The sequence below is a fragment of the Stegodyphus dumicola genome, chromosome 3 (genome assembly GCF_044657685.1).
Source record: "Stegodyphus dumicola isolate Sdum_Otavi_A_Nest chromosome 3, ASM4465768v1".
Classification (NCBI taxonomy): Eukaryota; Metazoa; Arthropoda; class Arachnida; order Araneae; family Eresidae; genus Stegodyphus; species Stegodyphus dumicola.
In genome coordinates, this window is record NC_140770.1 from 169,107,795 (window position 1) to 169,124,026 (window position 16,232).

The following is a 16,232-nucleotide window of genomic DNA, read 5'->3' on the forward strand; positions in this document are numbered from 1 at the left end:
ATTTTTAAACATAGGCTAGCAATATGTTAAAGCCGGAAATAAATTTAGGCACAACTGGTGTGTAAGAGGAGGCTGCAAAAAAATCTAGTCTCCCAAAAAATCCCAGTCGTCCTTTAAAAGGGGGGTACATAAGGTATTTCTCCGCCTTCTTAGCATGCCTGCGTAGTGTGGTGGTCTTCAAGCTGGGCGCGTATTCCAAAGGTCTGTGGTTCGATTCCCGGCGAAGGTGTTGCTCATTTTTCATGTCTCCTGCTTCAAAAAAAAAAAAAAAAAAAAAAAAAAAAAAAAAAAAAATCCTAATGTCTCTACAAAGCAAATTATTTAGATTTATTTTAGACCATGTTTGGATTTATATTGTACAGTCATTAGATTTTCTGAAACAGGAGACATGAAAAATGAGCCGAGACTGAATCTGGACCTCTCGCTTTGTCTCAAACACGCGCCATGTGTGCTACACCTGTACCCCGAAGGTATGTGGAAAGAAAGCAGAAAGTACCTTATATGCTCCCCCTTTTAAAGGGCGACTTGGGATTAGGGGGCCCAATCATCAAATCTTGGTGATGACGAATTATCATCCACCACCTTTTTAGTTCAGGCCCCACTGTAGAGTCATTAGGCTATTTTGATGCTGGAGACATGAAAAATGAGCAATGCTCTCGGACATGGACCTCTCAAATGCGCATAGAGTGCGCTACTGTTATACCACGAAGGCATGTGGAAAGGAGGGAGAAAGTACCTTATATATATTTAACAGAAAAAGTTTCACTTGCTCAGAATAATAAAACTTTAATTTTATGATGACTCAGATGTAGCCATAATCATAAACGCACTCCCTTTTGATTGGGGAATTGGAAACTGATTTATTCCCTTATTGTTAGGGATTGCTGGTATAATCAGACTTTTATCATTCATTCTGTGCCTTGAATCAAGACTTTCATTTAAGGCTCAGAAATCTATGAAATTTTACATTTTCTTGGAAGATTAAGAAATTTTGTTTGTCGTCTTAGCAAATACAAAATTATTCCATGGAAACAAAATCTATAATAAGCAGATGATGGTATATTGGTATTTAATACATTTATAAGGTATTTTAAGCCACTGAAAATAAATGTTTCAGTTCACTTCCTGTGTTATATTTAGTAATTTTAATTTTCATACAATTATCGTCATATTTGACATAATGATTCTAGAATAAGTGTTAAGAAGAAACACTACATTTTTTACAACTGATAAGATTTCGCAAGAATTATTAAGTTTCTTTGAAATAACTGTCAATTAAAAATGGAAATTTCAGTAAAGTTTTATTAAATTTATTTTTAAAAGGTAAATTACTCTGTTCTTAAATCCCTGCAGAGTTTTCATACAGGTTCGCTATACAAGTGTTTTAGATCTCTGATTTAATTTGATGAACTGTGATAGCATAAATATAAAAAATAAAAAAATATTTAACAAAAAGTATAAAGAGTAAAAAATACAATAGCATATTTTATAATTATTTAAAAGCGTTTGGTTAATTTCAATAATAATAATAATAAAGTAATTTGCTACTTTATTCTGAAACATTTAAAATTAAATGTAGCTATGTGATTAAATTTTTTTAATAAAGCAACAGCCTTGGATATAGAAATTAAACAACGCCTAGATCAGATGTTGCAATGATTCGGCTCCTTGCGAGGGTAAATCAAATATAAAGGAGCCTTATGTTTCAACATTTTTTAATAGGAAACATTTACATTTTTCCAAATTATTTTTCTAAATAATCTCCTCCTTTTATGATACATTTTTCAAATTTTTTTTTAAATTTTTTTCATTCCGCTCTTGTAGAATGGACTGGTATCTAATCAGTTGCGAGCGAATGGTTTCACTTGATTGTTGGTCTCAAATCGCTTACCTTTAAGTGCTTCTTTGAAGGGTCCAACATACAGAGTGTTCCGTAGATCATGGGACAAATTTGGAGGGGTGGTGGAGTGTACTAAAAGATGCATTTTTTAATAGGAATGTAGGGTCTAAAGTGACGAGTTAAGACAGGAACGCAACAAAACGTCACAAGAGGAAAATGTGTTTATGTACAAAATCAACGCAAAGTGCTTCTTTGTAGCAATACAGTATTCACAATAAATGTTCAAAATTGCGACCACCAGCAGTAATACATGCTCGGCAACGTCGCAGAAGAGATTGACGGACATTTTGGAAAACGACAGGCATTTCGCGCACGCTTGCAGCCGCAATGGAGAGTCGAGCAACGAGGTCGTCCAGTGAGTCAACGGAAGTCTCGTAAATGATGCTCTCCAGATGGCCCCATAAAAAAATCCAAGCTGGATAAATCTGGTGAACGGGGTGGCCATCGACCGGGTCCATCACGGTCAATCCATCGGCCCGGAAATATTCCATCCAAGTAATTGCGGACCTGCACTTGGTTATGGGATGGTGCACCATCATGCTGGAACCACATGCGATCACGAACAACAGCCGGAACATCCTGCAGCAATTTCGGTACCACTTCTTGCACAAAAATGTGATAACATAAGCCATTTGTACGTGCAGGTAAGAGGTATGGACCTATGAGGTAGTCGTTAACAATACCCGCCCACACATTCACGGAGACGCGGGTTTAGAATGCATGTGGACATGTGCCGTGTGGATTATGAGTTGCCCACACGGGGGCAACACGTGTTGTAGCTATTGAAGATGCCGTCCTGTGAGAAAGTTGTCTCGTCCGTGAATAGCACATCCGATGGGAAATCCGCCTGCGCCGCATACTGTTGCAAGAACCAATGACAGAAATGAACTCGAAGAGGTGATTCATGCACAATGTTCAATATAGATTCTTCAATCCGAGGTTGTCGTGCACTTCTTTTTGCACTCCTAGTGTCAGAGGTGGCTTCAAATGACCGTTTTCACACAGAGTCCTATGCAATCTCTTGAACATCGTGTGCTTCGGCATATGCCTGTATGGAAACCGTTCCTGGTTCCACCGTAGCGCTGCTCTACCGTTCCCATTAGCAGCACCATACATGAGATGCATGTAAGCTTTTTCCCTGTGCGTTACCTCACGCATCACGCTCGACATGAGAGTTGCGAATGATCCTCTGATGCATCGGATCGTGGTTTGTCCGGCTCACTACCGCCCTCTACCGCTGCATTGCCAGCCAGTCACAGCTGTAGTTCCTATTACTGTTAGTGTTCCCTTTTTTGAACATTTATTGTGAATACTTTATTGCTGCAAAGAAACACTTTGCGTTGATTTTGTACATAAACACATTTTCCTCTCGTGTTTTTTTTTTTTTTTTTTTTTTTTTTCGTTCCTGCCGTAACCCTTCACTTTAGACCCTACATTCCTATACAAAAAATGCGTGTTTTAGTACGTTCCACCACCCCACCAAGTTTGTCCCATGATCTATGAAACACCCTGTATAAAAATAACATGGTGATAAGTCTGGGCTGTAAAGTGGATGATTAAGCGTTTTCCAGTACATTGGCACTAGTTTCTACTGCGTTACACTTGCTGTATGGGACCTCGCGTTGTTGTGGAGGATCAACACCTGACGGATGGGACAGTGTCATCTTTTGCGTCGATGCTGAAGCCTAACTTGATCCAAGAGACCGAAGTTGCATTGATGGCCTGACGTCCGTGTAAGAAATCCACCAGTAAGGCCCCTCGCAGTCCCAAAAGACCACTTCCAACGCTTTGCCCGCAGATAGTCGAGTTTTGGCTTACATGGGATTTCCTTCACTTTTCCTTCTCCACGCCATTCTTACAGACTTCGACTGGAGGGTGTAATGATGCACTCACGTCTCGTCACAGGTAACAATTTTTTGCAAAACAGCTTCCTCTTCTTCAAAACGAGTCTGAAGCAACTGAGAAATGCGAACTCAGCGAACTCATGCAGCTTTTTTATGATCGTAAAGTAAATTTGGAAAACAATGAGCTGAGATTTTTCTGTGAAAGATCTAAGTTTAGACAGAGGGCTTATAAGTTTAGCTTGATGCCGCCGTAAAATTTGTTTCTCTTTACCGCTGTTGCTATGTTGCTAATAGCTGGTGCTGGTGAATTTACCTTTAATTAAGTTAGTCGTCGCAGAATACCAAAGCCATGTTGTTACGCTTTAAATTTTAACTTGTAAATAATTTGAATTATTTTGCCTGTCTGGCTTGTGAGAAACGGAAAATTAATTTTAGTTTACATTGTTGTATTTAGTTAGTGCTTTATTACCCAAACTAATAGATGAGATGATACTTCATCTCGTATTCTAAGAATACTGAACTAGTATTTAGAGGAGGCTAAAATGAGTTTAATCCTGTATTTCTTTGACATAAATTTTTAAGAAGTGGAGTACTGCAAAAATGACAAAGAGTCATTCAAAAAAAAAAAAAAAAAAAAAAAAAAAAAAAGAAAGAAAGAAAAAAAGAAAGAAACAGATAATTTAAAACTTTTTGGAAAGGGGTGACAGATAAAATAGCTCTTATTTTGAAGCTGTATTTTTGGTATCCATTCTGTATTTGGCATTTTTAACGGTATTATTTTAGGATATTGATTCCATCTATCATTAATGAAACTAGGGATTATTTCAAAACAATATCCCCCTTTTTTCTGAAGTAATTTATCAAGATATTTGTAAAGTATCAGTTTGTAACAATGATGCTTTCTTTTCTGAAAAATAAAATTTCTCGCGGGCACCGCCCCAGCAGCTGAGGACGCAATCCATCAAATAATGGGCTGTCATAGAAAAAGTAAGCTTTCAGTTTAAAAAGAAAAAAAGAAAATTATCATCGAGACTTTGTTAGGTTATTTTCACTTCTTTTCCTAGTTAACCTCCATTAATCTAACAATCAACGAATAAACTAAATTGTGACACCGAAATCGCTGATAAATTATCGAATTTTCTGAAGAATAAGCACTTGTCATGTACTCTTGTCATCAATTCCTAGATGTGTCAGTAGGCGAGATGTTTGCTGAAGCATTTCAGTCTTAAGAAATGCTCTGCTTCAATGTCGGTATTTCAATTACATCAGTGAGTAGACACGTAATTAGCTATTCATAAATCATCATAATAGATGCTATTAAAACCGTCGGAATGAGAGAAGTTGCCTTACAATGTGATAATAAGATCAATATCCTTGAACAGAACTTTCGATATTAACTACTCTTATTGATTAATAAAATGGTATCAGCGAGAAAAATAATCATAATTTATTAAAAGTCACGCTGGATTAAGTCTTACTAGAAAAATAATGAGAAAAGTGTTCTGATTTTTCAGAATTATTCCCTGATTGCTACCGTAATGAGAAATGAATAAATTCTTGTGTATACATATATCCAAGTTTTTATCACCCCCCCCACATATATATATATTCAAAATAAAGTAATTAAAAGTAAATTAAAAAGCCTATGGTTTGCGCTAAAGCTGCAAAGTAATAAACTAATAATTCGTAATAATTTGTAATAAAAAAAAAAAAACTTTCTATCTGCCATCCAACTGGAACGCAAATTCAATTTAAAACCATGAAAGAAAAAAAATTTTTAGTCAGAATTTAAATTAGTATTTTAACATTTTGCGGAATAGGGTGCCCGGTCTGGGCACACCTAAAAATTTCCTTCTGTACGCACAGAAAAATTGAATGAAAAAAAGATTTGAAAATTACTATAGGTTACTCTGAACCTTCTTTATTTATAGTAGATGGCAGCTCAACACAAACCAGTCCATATATTTTAGCCATGTTTAGATTTTTAAGACCCTCATTTTTCAAAGAAAACTTTCAGATTTTTTTTAGAGTATAAAAGGATTATTTGAAAGGAAATTTCTATGTTATGTTCTTGTCTGTAGGCTAATCTCCTCATTCTATATTATATTTAAATTTTTACCTTCAAATCATGCCTAAAATCGGACGGCGAACCGAGGTGTTCCCAGAGTGGGCTCATTGTGAGTCTAGGTCACTGAGAGGCGGTGTCTCCCTGTTTGCGCGGTTGTCAAAAACGTTCCTATTTGCGCGAAATCATCAATCTTCATTACCCCCCTTCCAAAGGGCACAATGGGGGGCCGACTGGGCGTTGGCCTCTTCCGAAATGTAGGAAAGCAAAAATTTTTTAGATTTAAAAAAATAATTTTTAAAAGAAATAATCGAAAGATATTTACAAAGTCTTTGTATATCTTTGCATAAATGAAGTACTGTTTTTAAAAGGGAAGAAATGTTCAAACTCTGCGATGATTTTGGCAATGAACTAAAAGATCGTTTCCTAATGTAAAAACAGTATTCAGTAAAAACAGTAGTAAAGAAAGTATTGTAGGCGCGAAAGGTTTCATTTTTCAGATTTCAGCAGAAATATCCATTTTTACAAACCACTGAAAAATGATTAGCCGTAGAACTTTGAAATCATGTATATGGAATTGCTATAACATCTAGTTGTGCACCTCACTTTTTATTGCAATCGGCATTATCAAAAGTGCATATATATATATATATATATATATATATATATTACATATATCTATATATATATATATATATATATATATATATATATATATGTAATATACACGGCTGGCCACCGTAAATGCAACACCCTGAAAGAAGCATGCAAATAACATGAAGTTTACAATGCATTAGCTGAGGTGAGACATGCAAATGATTAGAATTTCAGCGCAGACGCACATCACGCGCGCCTGTGGCGCCACTTCGAAGCGCTATTTAAGGCTTGGAGTTTTTGACGATTTGAAGTTCAGCAATTCTTGTGATTTAAAAAAAAAAAAAAAAATCAATTATGCCTTGTAGTAAACAGCGATCATCGTTTGATCAAGTATCCGAGTTCGACAGAAGAAGGATAGCGGCCTACCGAAAGTGTGGATTATCTTTCAGAGAAATCGGTAGTCGTGTTGGACGAAACCAAACAACTGTAATGCGGACATGTGACCATTGGATGCAGGAGAGTAAACGACGGATCGACGTGTTCGATCGCATGCGCATGGCAGTGACGGATCGCTCAGTCACATTGCGAACCATAGCATAGCACATTCAGTCTGTAACGCATCCTCCAATGTCTGCGCGTACCATTCGACGGCGTTTACAGCAGAGTGGTCTGTTCGCAAGACGTCCATTGCTTCGTCTACCCTTGACGCAGAACCACAGACGTCTCCGCCGTCAATGGTGCGATGAAAGAAGGCTGTGAACGGCAGAATGTAATGAAAATGTCTTTACTGACGAGTCACGCTAGTGTTTGCAACACCACGATGGTCGGATTCGAGTCTGGAGACCCCGTGGAGAGAGGATGCTGAACAGCTGCGTTATGCACCGCCACACTGGTCCTGCACCGGGTATTATGGTATGGGGTGGTATTGGATATCACTCTCGCACTCCTCTAATACGCCTTGCCGGTACTTTAAACAGCCAGCGCTACATCTCCGAGGTGTTGGAGCCAGTTGTCCTTCCTTACCTTCAGGGCTTGTCCACCGCCATATTTCAACAGGATAATGCTCGACCACACGTAGCACTCATTTTCCAAGGGTTCTTCGTCAATCGCCAGATTAAACTGCTTCCCTGGCCGGCTCGCTCTCTGGATCTTTCGCCGAAAGAAAACATGTGGTTCATGGTTGCTGAACGATTGACCCAGATTACATCCCAAGCTGCCACACTAGATCAACTTTGGCAACGTGTGGAAGCTGCTTGGTCTGCTGTACCCCAAGAACACAGCCAAAGTCTATTTGAATCAATGCCGAGGCGTTTGGCAGCGGTGATCTTCAACAATGGCGGCTACTCTGGCTACTGATTCTGGAAGGAATCACACTTCACAGAAGTTTATAAATTTAATCATTTGATACTTGGTCAACATGTTATCTACTAAATAAATTTTATTGTGATATCTCTTGTCTGCAGTGATCTTGGTGTTGCAATTTGGGTGGCCAGCACTGTATATATATATTACATATATTATATAAAATATAAAATATCTACCTTTTTAAAAACAAATTAACAATAGCTTTTTAATTCCGCTTCCCTCTTCATTCTAAAAATAGCAAAGTAATAATTTTTCTATTTCTATTTTTCTAGCAAAGTAATATTTTTTTTTGTAACTTTTACTTAATTCTGAAAAGTGATCCGCTACAGCTTAATTTTCGCAATCGTTGGTTGTTTTTCATATACTTCCAAATATAGAAGTTTTTTAAATGACAAAAATATTCGTTTTTTTTTTCAATGTCAAATTTTTAAAAAATTAATTTTGAACAAATGACGAAATATAAATTTTAATGTGTTCTCCAAGTTCCGATACATATATTTAGTAAAAATTAGTATTCGTTATGAAAAAACAAAATTATAAGAACTTTGACTTCTGTCCGACAAAAATGGGTCTGCACTAAAGCGTTACGTTTACTTTTACATTTTATTGATAATAAATCATCAAGAGTTATGCCAAGGTACTTGGGTTGTGTAGTTCGTTTGATTACAGAGGCACATAGATTTATAGTAGGTTGAAAGGACTTTCTGTTTTTCCTGTCAGTTAATAAAATACAATAATTAGTTTTGTCAGGATTTAAAGTGATCTTGAGCTCTTTTGACCAATGGCTTGACCAAGAGCCCTGTGGGATCCTGCCCAAGAGTGATGGGTTTTCGAAAACGTGCCATTTACTTTCACTCTGAAGTTTCTTCCTTTTAAAAAGTCATTTATCCATATGACATACCAGCTCTATGGATAATATCAATTAATTGCTGCCTCCAGACTTTTGTCAAACGCTGCAGAAAGATCTAGCAAGACTACGGTTTTTCTGTGAGGCTTATCCATTCCCGAGGCAGGCCTCCTGGGACTCGGAAGCTGCCGGTTCAAGATAGTGGAGGGCATGGGACATATACCTTCTTACCTTTGTTAGACTTCAGGTGTCCCCGTCCTCCGTCACCTGTCACCTGTGAGGCTTATCCTGGAGACCATCAATAACTGAATTGGCAGAGGTAGGAAAGCTGGTAAATTAGCAATCTCCAGAACTCCATTGGCCTCTTATTATTTTCTGATTCTAAATCTGCGCTCCAAGCCATTCTAAGGGCCAACTCTCAACTTACCCAGGACATTGTCATGCTCGTATACAAAACTACTGCAGTCCAAAGGATCTGCCCACTACAGTGGATACCAGCACATGTTGAAATGAGCAGGCTGATCTCCTTGCCAAAGACACCAGAAATAGTTCTCAACTTTCCAAGAGCTTAACTCTAACCGATGCTGACGCAACAGCCAGCCGAAGACTTCCCTATCAATCAATTAAGAAGAACTCCATTCCTGCCCTAAATTGTAACCGTGCCATTTCCACTACCGTAGCCAGACTGAGGACAAAAACACTTTAAAGTAATGAAGATATCCCCTGATGGCCAGCAAAATTATAATAGCTGTTGTCACTACCAATATCCAACTTTCTCCAGACCATCTCTTCGATTGTCCTGCTATTTTGGCCAGGCTTCTCAGTATTGATATAGTTCCCTCACATCAACTTCTCTACTCTTCGAAGGTTATTGATGTTGCTGCGGCTATTCTGGATACTTTCAGTCCTATTTGACTCCTCTGCACTGACTCCTCGGACAAGACAACAACAAAATTGATAATAAATAGTATCGGTTTAGTAAAAAAACGAAGTAATGAAAATTCCTCTGGAGATTTAGAATAGAAATTCAATAGTCAGAACGGAAGTGGGGGTCCTTTACTTAGCAAAGTGTCTTTACTTTCTTTTTTTTGCAATTTTTGATGTCATTTTCAACTTTCCTTGAGCGTTTGGTTCATTAAGTTAGAATAATCCGAGGAAATGGAAATAAGTTTAAATGAAGTGCAGCAAAAAAATTTATATAATTTAATAGGCCGTATGGAAGTTATGTGCTATCCATATCGGATTTTTACTTCATTGTACTATGTAATAGAGGTATTGTAATCACGAAAAATTTCGGGTATCATATTTCAACAAAATTAAGGCGATTTTTTTTTGCTTAACGTTCTCACGCACGTACAGAATAAAGGATTCTTTTTTCCAAAACAGATTGTGAAATGAATTGTTTCGTGATATTTGTGTGAAATGGATTGTTTTGTGATATTTGTACGTACATACATAAGTACATACCTTGCATAACTTAATAACGAGTAGTTGTAGAACATTGAAATTTCGTATGTGGGTATATAGCATATATTTTGCATTTATTTATATTAACTTATACAATAGATCAAGGTTGGCTCTATAATTCAGTTATAGATTATTTCGCTAAAGTATTATATTTATAGTAGGGATTCTTAACCAAGGAGAAGGCTTTTTTTTTTTCATACTTTTTGGGGGGATTGCATAGTTTTAGGGGGTATGGTCAGCCTTTTATTAGCTGTTAAGTATTTAGTTTTAGTTTATGAGAATAAAAAATTACTTTTATTCAAGCTTTGGTATTTATCAACATTTTCTACACTTGTTTAATTTATAAAACCTATTAAAAATAATCTAAATTTAAAATATATGTATAGGTATTTTTGGAGGGGGAGTAGGAGGGGGAATGATAGTTTAGCAATAGTGAAAGTGATGCATAGGACAAAAAAGTTTGAAAATTCCACTATGGAATCCAGTAAGAAATAAAAGAAATAAATGCATTTTAAATTTCTCAGGTTTCGGCTTGTTTCTGTCTGCGAAGTGCTTTAAATTTTATGTTTATAATTAACGTAGTAATGCTGTTAAATTATTAGAACAAATTATAAAATTATAAAAGCCTCGACGAAATCTGTTTGGATAATATTTTTTACAGCGAAAAACGAGGAGATAAAAACGAGAAAGTTTGATAAAAATTTATTAAATTATATTTTACAGTTATTGCAGTTTCAACATAACCTGCTCTTTGTTTGCTGAGAGGCGATATCTAAGGTTCCGGTAAGAAGTCAAACTGAAACGTAAAGCTACCTCAGTCGCCATTTCTTTTTTAATTCCAAGGACGATGTATGAAGGTCTTGCCTTCGTTCTTTACGTACGTCAATGAATCCTGCGCGTCATCACAAACCATTTTTTTTTAACAAGTTATTCTCTTCTCTGTCATCGAATTCCTCGCCGAGCGCATAGGGAAAACTCCCCGCCCACTCTTTTGTTCCAAACTGAAAGATGACGCAAACCTCTCACGGGAAGAACTATCCCGTTAGCTATGTTTGCAGAAGGTCTTTTTGAACCGATGATGTACCAAGCGTTGTATGACGTAATGTTGATTTGCTCTCGTTCACTCAATCAAATCAGGCGGGGGACGAGCGCTGTTGTTGAAGTCCTCAAGTTTTGCAATAAGTAAAAGTAATTGACATTTTTCGAAAAAAATCAGACGGTACTCAACAGTCAGAAAAAATCAGACGGTTTAAACATTCTTGCAAATTTACCATCATCAGGCAAGACCTGTTTTGCCATTTTATTGTGTATGGGTCATAAATGGAAAATTCAAGTGCCAGAGCGTTGAGTTTTTTTATGACATTGTTCATAAAATCAATTTTCCGAATTCTGGCGTGGAATCTTCTTCATTCAGTTAAAAAGCTCTATCCTGAGAACCGTAAAAATGGTATCATAATTGTAAACCAGCGTAATCATAATACAATTGTTCGCACATAAATAACTTTATTTAAGAATTAGATAAAGAATATGAACCAAAGTTTTGAAAAAGTTTCGTTAGATTTATATTAAATTTTTATCCCGAAAGGGGTGTTGGTCCGGAATGGGATATTAGTGTCGAAACGGCATTTTGCATCGAAACGCAACAAAAAGCATATCACGTTTCAACTTCTTGCCACCAAATATTATCGTAAAGTATTATAATTGAATAAATTAAAAGATGAAGAATTTGCATGAATATATATGCATGTTTCCCGCTCTGTAAAAGAACAACAGTGTCTAGAGGCATCAAACTTTGAATAACGTAGTCCTCCACCCGAACATGGGTACCTGGAAGCCCATATTTTGAATTCCGAACTTTTTTATTATCTATTTTATATTTTGTAAAACTTTAAAGAATTTTTGATTAATAAACTCAACGAATTCAAAGCGAGCACTGGCAACGCGGAATGTATGGAATAAAACATTTTCATTTTCCAGCTCGCGAGACTGTCAATCCGAAATTTTAAACATACGCTGTTTTTAAATAGTTTGTGATTTTGCTGTTGAATCGAATTTTATGTGGCGTAAAAGCCGAAAACATGATATTTAATGTAGTAAACACACAAAAGTGACACACGGAAAAAGACAAAAAAAAAAAAAAAAAAAAAAAAAAAAAATGGTTTTGTATAAACTGAACAAATATATGATAAACTCAGAAAAGACTGGAGGGAAAAAAAGAACAGAAAATGTACACGAACACTTAACACTACATCGGGAATTTTTGTAATTTTGCTGGTGAACTGCATATGGCTCAAATGCGAAGGAAATAATACTTAATAATAGAACTTAAAAAACAAAAGCAAATAAAAAAGTTGTAGCAAGAGTTGAGTGTAACAGCAGACTGGTAAACTGCGAGCTCAGTGAGAGTGTAAAAAACCTTAATAAACCCTTTTGGGCAACCTCTAAAATCTGAAACCCTTCAGATTTTTTAGTTTATTTATTTATTTATTTATTTATTGGTATTCTTATTATGTTTAATTTTACAAATGAAAAGGTTTAATTTGACAAATGTAAAGATTTAATTTTACAAATACACAGATTCAATTTTACAAATTTTTAATTTTACAAAAATCACAGATTCTAACTTAACAAGAGTCAGTCCGATTTTAATTATTGTAATGGCTGCGCTTGATATAGTGATAATTTTTTTTTTTTTTGGTAATTGGCATAAAATTGCTTAATTTAATTTTTAAATCAACTCCTTCAAGAATATTCGACCCTGTTGCATGCTATTCTAATTTTACTTTATTATTCTTATATTGTATGTATGTTTCAAAATTTATGCGTTAAAACCAGGGCTTCTTAATTTTTTTTTTTCAGTCGCGACTGCTTTTTATCACTGAGATTTTTTTCGCGACCCCAGGACACCCGCCCCAATAATATTTTCGAAAATTTTGTGGGCCCTATAAACATTGCGCAAAGCCGACATACGCGTGAGTGAAACTGACAATTTTTTTCACTTGTACTGTAATATACTACTGCAGTTTCAGGTCATTAACTTTAATTTCTAATTATAAGACATAGAACAATGTGAAAATTTTAAATAAGTAACTGACGAAATGACAGCGTCACGTGCAAAGCAAATAAAATGAACGTTTATATTATAAAAAGAATGCGTCGAAATTTTTTGGTTTTTTTTTGTCTGCATTGTCTTATCTTTATCTATTTTCAGATCCATTGTGTAAAAATATTTGATAATTTCAAAATTATTATAAGTTAAAGAAATATGAAAACTGCTAAAATTTTTAGCGACCCACATGTGGTTGCGCGGTTTACAGTTTAAGAAACTCTGGTTTAAACTATGTATTGAAATATGAAAAAAGTAGGAATGTTATTGTTATAAAAAAAATTAATCTAATTAATGAAGTATGTAGGAGAAAAACCTTTTAACCATTAGTAAAAACAAGCTGTCCCCATTCATCATCAACTCACCTGAACTATCACACGAATGCATAGAAAAACACATATACAGGGTGGTCATAAGAGACTTCCCCGATAAATGAACCTCTAGCAGCCTTAAGCTCAACCAGCCGAAATAAAATTTCAGATAGTGTTATTTGAAGATCTGCGTTAGAGATTGTGATGATTTGAAACAATAGAGCTCTCATGGTTACGGTTACTAGGAGAAATATTTTTAAAGTTTCGAATGGCAACACCTACCTTTTTTCTTACGCAAATTTATCAGCGAACTGAGAAACCATAAATGGCATTGGAACGAAACAATTAAGATGAAAACTGCCGGAGTAAAAAATTTGAAATGAAGAGCATTGCAAAGAACCAGTGACAACACAAGAGGCGAAGGCAAACAACTTTTATTGGAATTATAAATTTTTCAAAGTGTACAATGCTTTAAGGTAGAGTCTTTGCCCTTGACATTGCAGTTTCTTGGCCATCGTGATCTCCGGACCCCACTCCGAAGGATTTCTGGTTCTGGAGTTATCTAAAATCCAAGGTGTATGTATAAAATCCATGAGATTTGTCAGAATCGTAAGATACCATAAATCGTGAAGTTATACAGAGCTCTCTTGCGATGTTGCATTCGTCATTTTGTCAACAATCTCCCGCGTGCAATGCGTTATCGTCTGCGAAGGTGAACGCATCGAACTGCGAACGGTGAACTGCGAAGGTGCAAATGTTTTACATCGGCAGTTTTCGTCATACGTTTATCGTTTCAACGCTTTTATGGTTTGTATTTGTTTAAACACTATAAAATAGGTAAAAATATTAATTACTAATAATTATGATTAATTAGTAGAAGAAGTAGTAGTAATTATTGTGAATAATAATCATTGTATTATTATTACTTATAATAATTTATTATTATTATTATTAAATTATTAAATTTCTATTAAAAACTAATTAGAATAAATCAATTTGAGATTTAAAGCATTCATTTACGTTAGTAGAAGTCTAAATAAGTATGTACAGATTGATATTTAAAATTAGGTTTAAAATAAATAGAATTAAGTTAGTCTGAAACATAAATTATTTAGAAAGTAAAAAAAAAAAAAAAAAAAAAAAGCAATTTCTGATTTTCAAAACCATGCGATAAATTAATAATGTATTCATACAAGTAAATTAGTTCAGAATAAATTTCATCACTTAATTGCTTTCTCTCCCTCAGAATAAATCTTTCAAAGCGTTTTCCTTTTTTTAATCAAGAACTCTTCAAAGGAATTATTCCTGAATGTAATGAGATTCTACAATTTACTAACGGATGGAAAATCTTGTTTGCTTTAAGTAATGTGGATTTTTCTTTTGTATTACTGAAAGAATGTAATTACTTTGTAATGCATTCCAGTTCAAAGGCAAACAAAAGAAATATTTTTCCGATTCCTAAGATGGCACCAATTCTGATATTGATTTCTTAATTACAATACCGCCAAGAGAGAAAATGACTTTCACATAAGAGATTAAAATGAATGAAATTAAACTCTAAAGTACATCTATCAAATATTTTCATGTCGATTTGGATTTATTATCAGCAATCGTATTTTTATTTGAATTAGCATTCAGGGAAGTTTTATTATGTCGTAATAATTGCACTGATGCTCATAAAAATGAGTAATCCCCTAAAGGAAAGCAATTTTAAAAATCATATTTAGTTTACTAATATGTCGCCAAGTTCATCCAGGAGCGTTTTAGCCCCCATCCCGCTTTTTGTTGCTGTTGTTGTAGAGTCCATATTCAATGAAAGATTGGCTGCTAAAGCTTCAAGGATGTTGGACTTCTACTTCCATCCCCATTTTGAGAGACAGCACCTTTGGGGGTATGGTCCAGGGATTTCCGACCTCTCTTTGCTACCACACCCCATGCCTCAAAGACACTATACGTTTACAAATATTCCTGCCTTCTCCAAGAATCGAACCCAGGCCTTTCTGTAATGCAGTAGGCTTCTTTAACTTCTATACAATCCAGGCGGCATCCCCCATTTTAATTGTGTTATTTTAACAATTCGTGCGTAGCTGGATTTAGAATTGAATGATTTACAATTCTGCAAGAATAAAATATTTCTATTCAGAATTTGCGGCAGTAAATAATACACACAAAATAATCTCTAAGCACCAATAAACACAAATAAACTCTAAATTTTTAAATGCAAAAATAATGTAAAATTAAACAGTTAAATAAATAAAATAATGCCGAGTATAACAATATACAATATTCTCTGGGCCACTGATCAGACTTTATAGTTGATGACAGATACAGAGAACAAGCACTTGCTCTTGCTCAAGCACCACTCAAAAAATCTGCGAATTGAGGAAACTTTGGACACCGTAAGCAACAAGTTGTTTCACTCTGTCCTTTTAAAAGTAGAGGCGAAGAGGCTTCGAAGATATGGCGCAGCCACAAACATTCAAACCTTAATAATGTTACTATAGATGGTCAAAACACCGGATATGCAGAACAGACCTGAATGAGGTGGGAAGCCTATGAAATCTCATATTACAATCAATGCTAATTTGAGGAGGAAAATGCTAATTTAATGAGAGGAAAATGCTAATTTCCGGAAGCCAATCAGAATTGAAGAGAATGCAATTCGCTGCAGAGGTAGATGTAAGTATGTAAATATGTTAGATAACAGCCAATCTCGCTTTCATGTCAAGA

General features: G+C 35.3%; 1 protein-coding gene across 1 annotated transcript in view; it reads left to right on the plus strand.

Annotated features, from left to right (window-relative positions):
• The window catches only part of LOC118194573 (guanine nucleotide exchange factor DBS-like), a 381,336-nt gene that overhangs the window by 57,782 nt on the left and 307,322 nt on the right, over positions 1-16,232 (plus strand). The gene's annotated exons all lie outside the window — the stretch shown is intronic.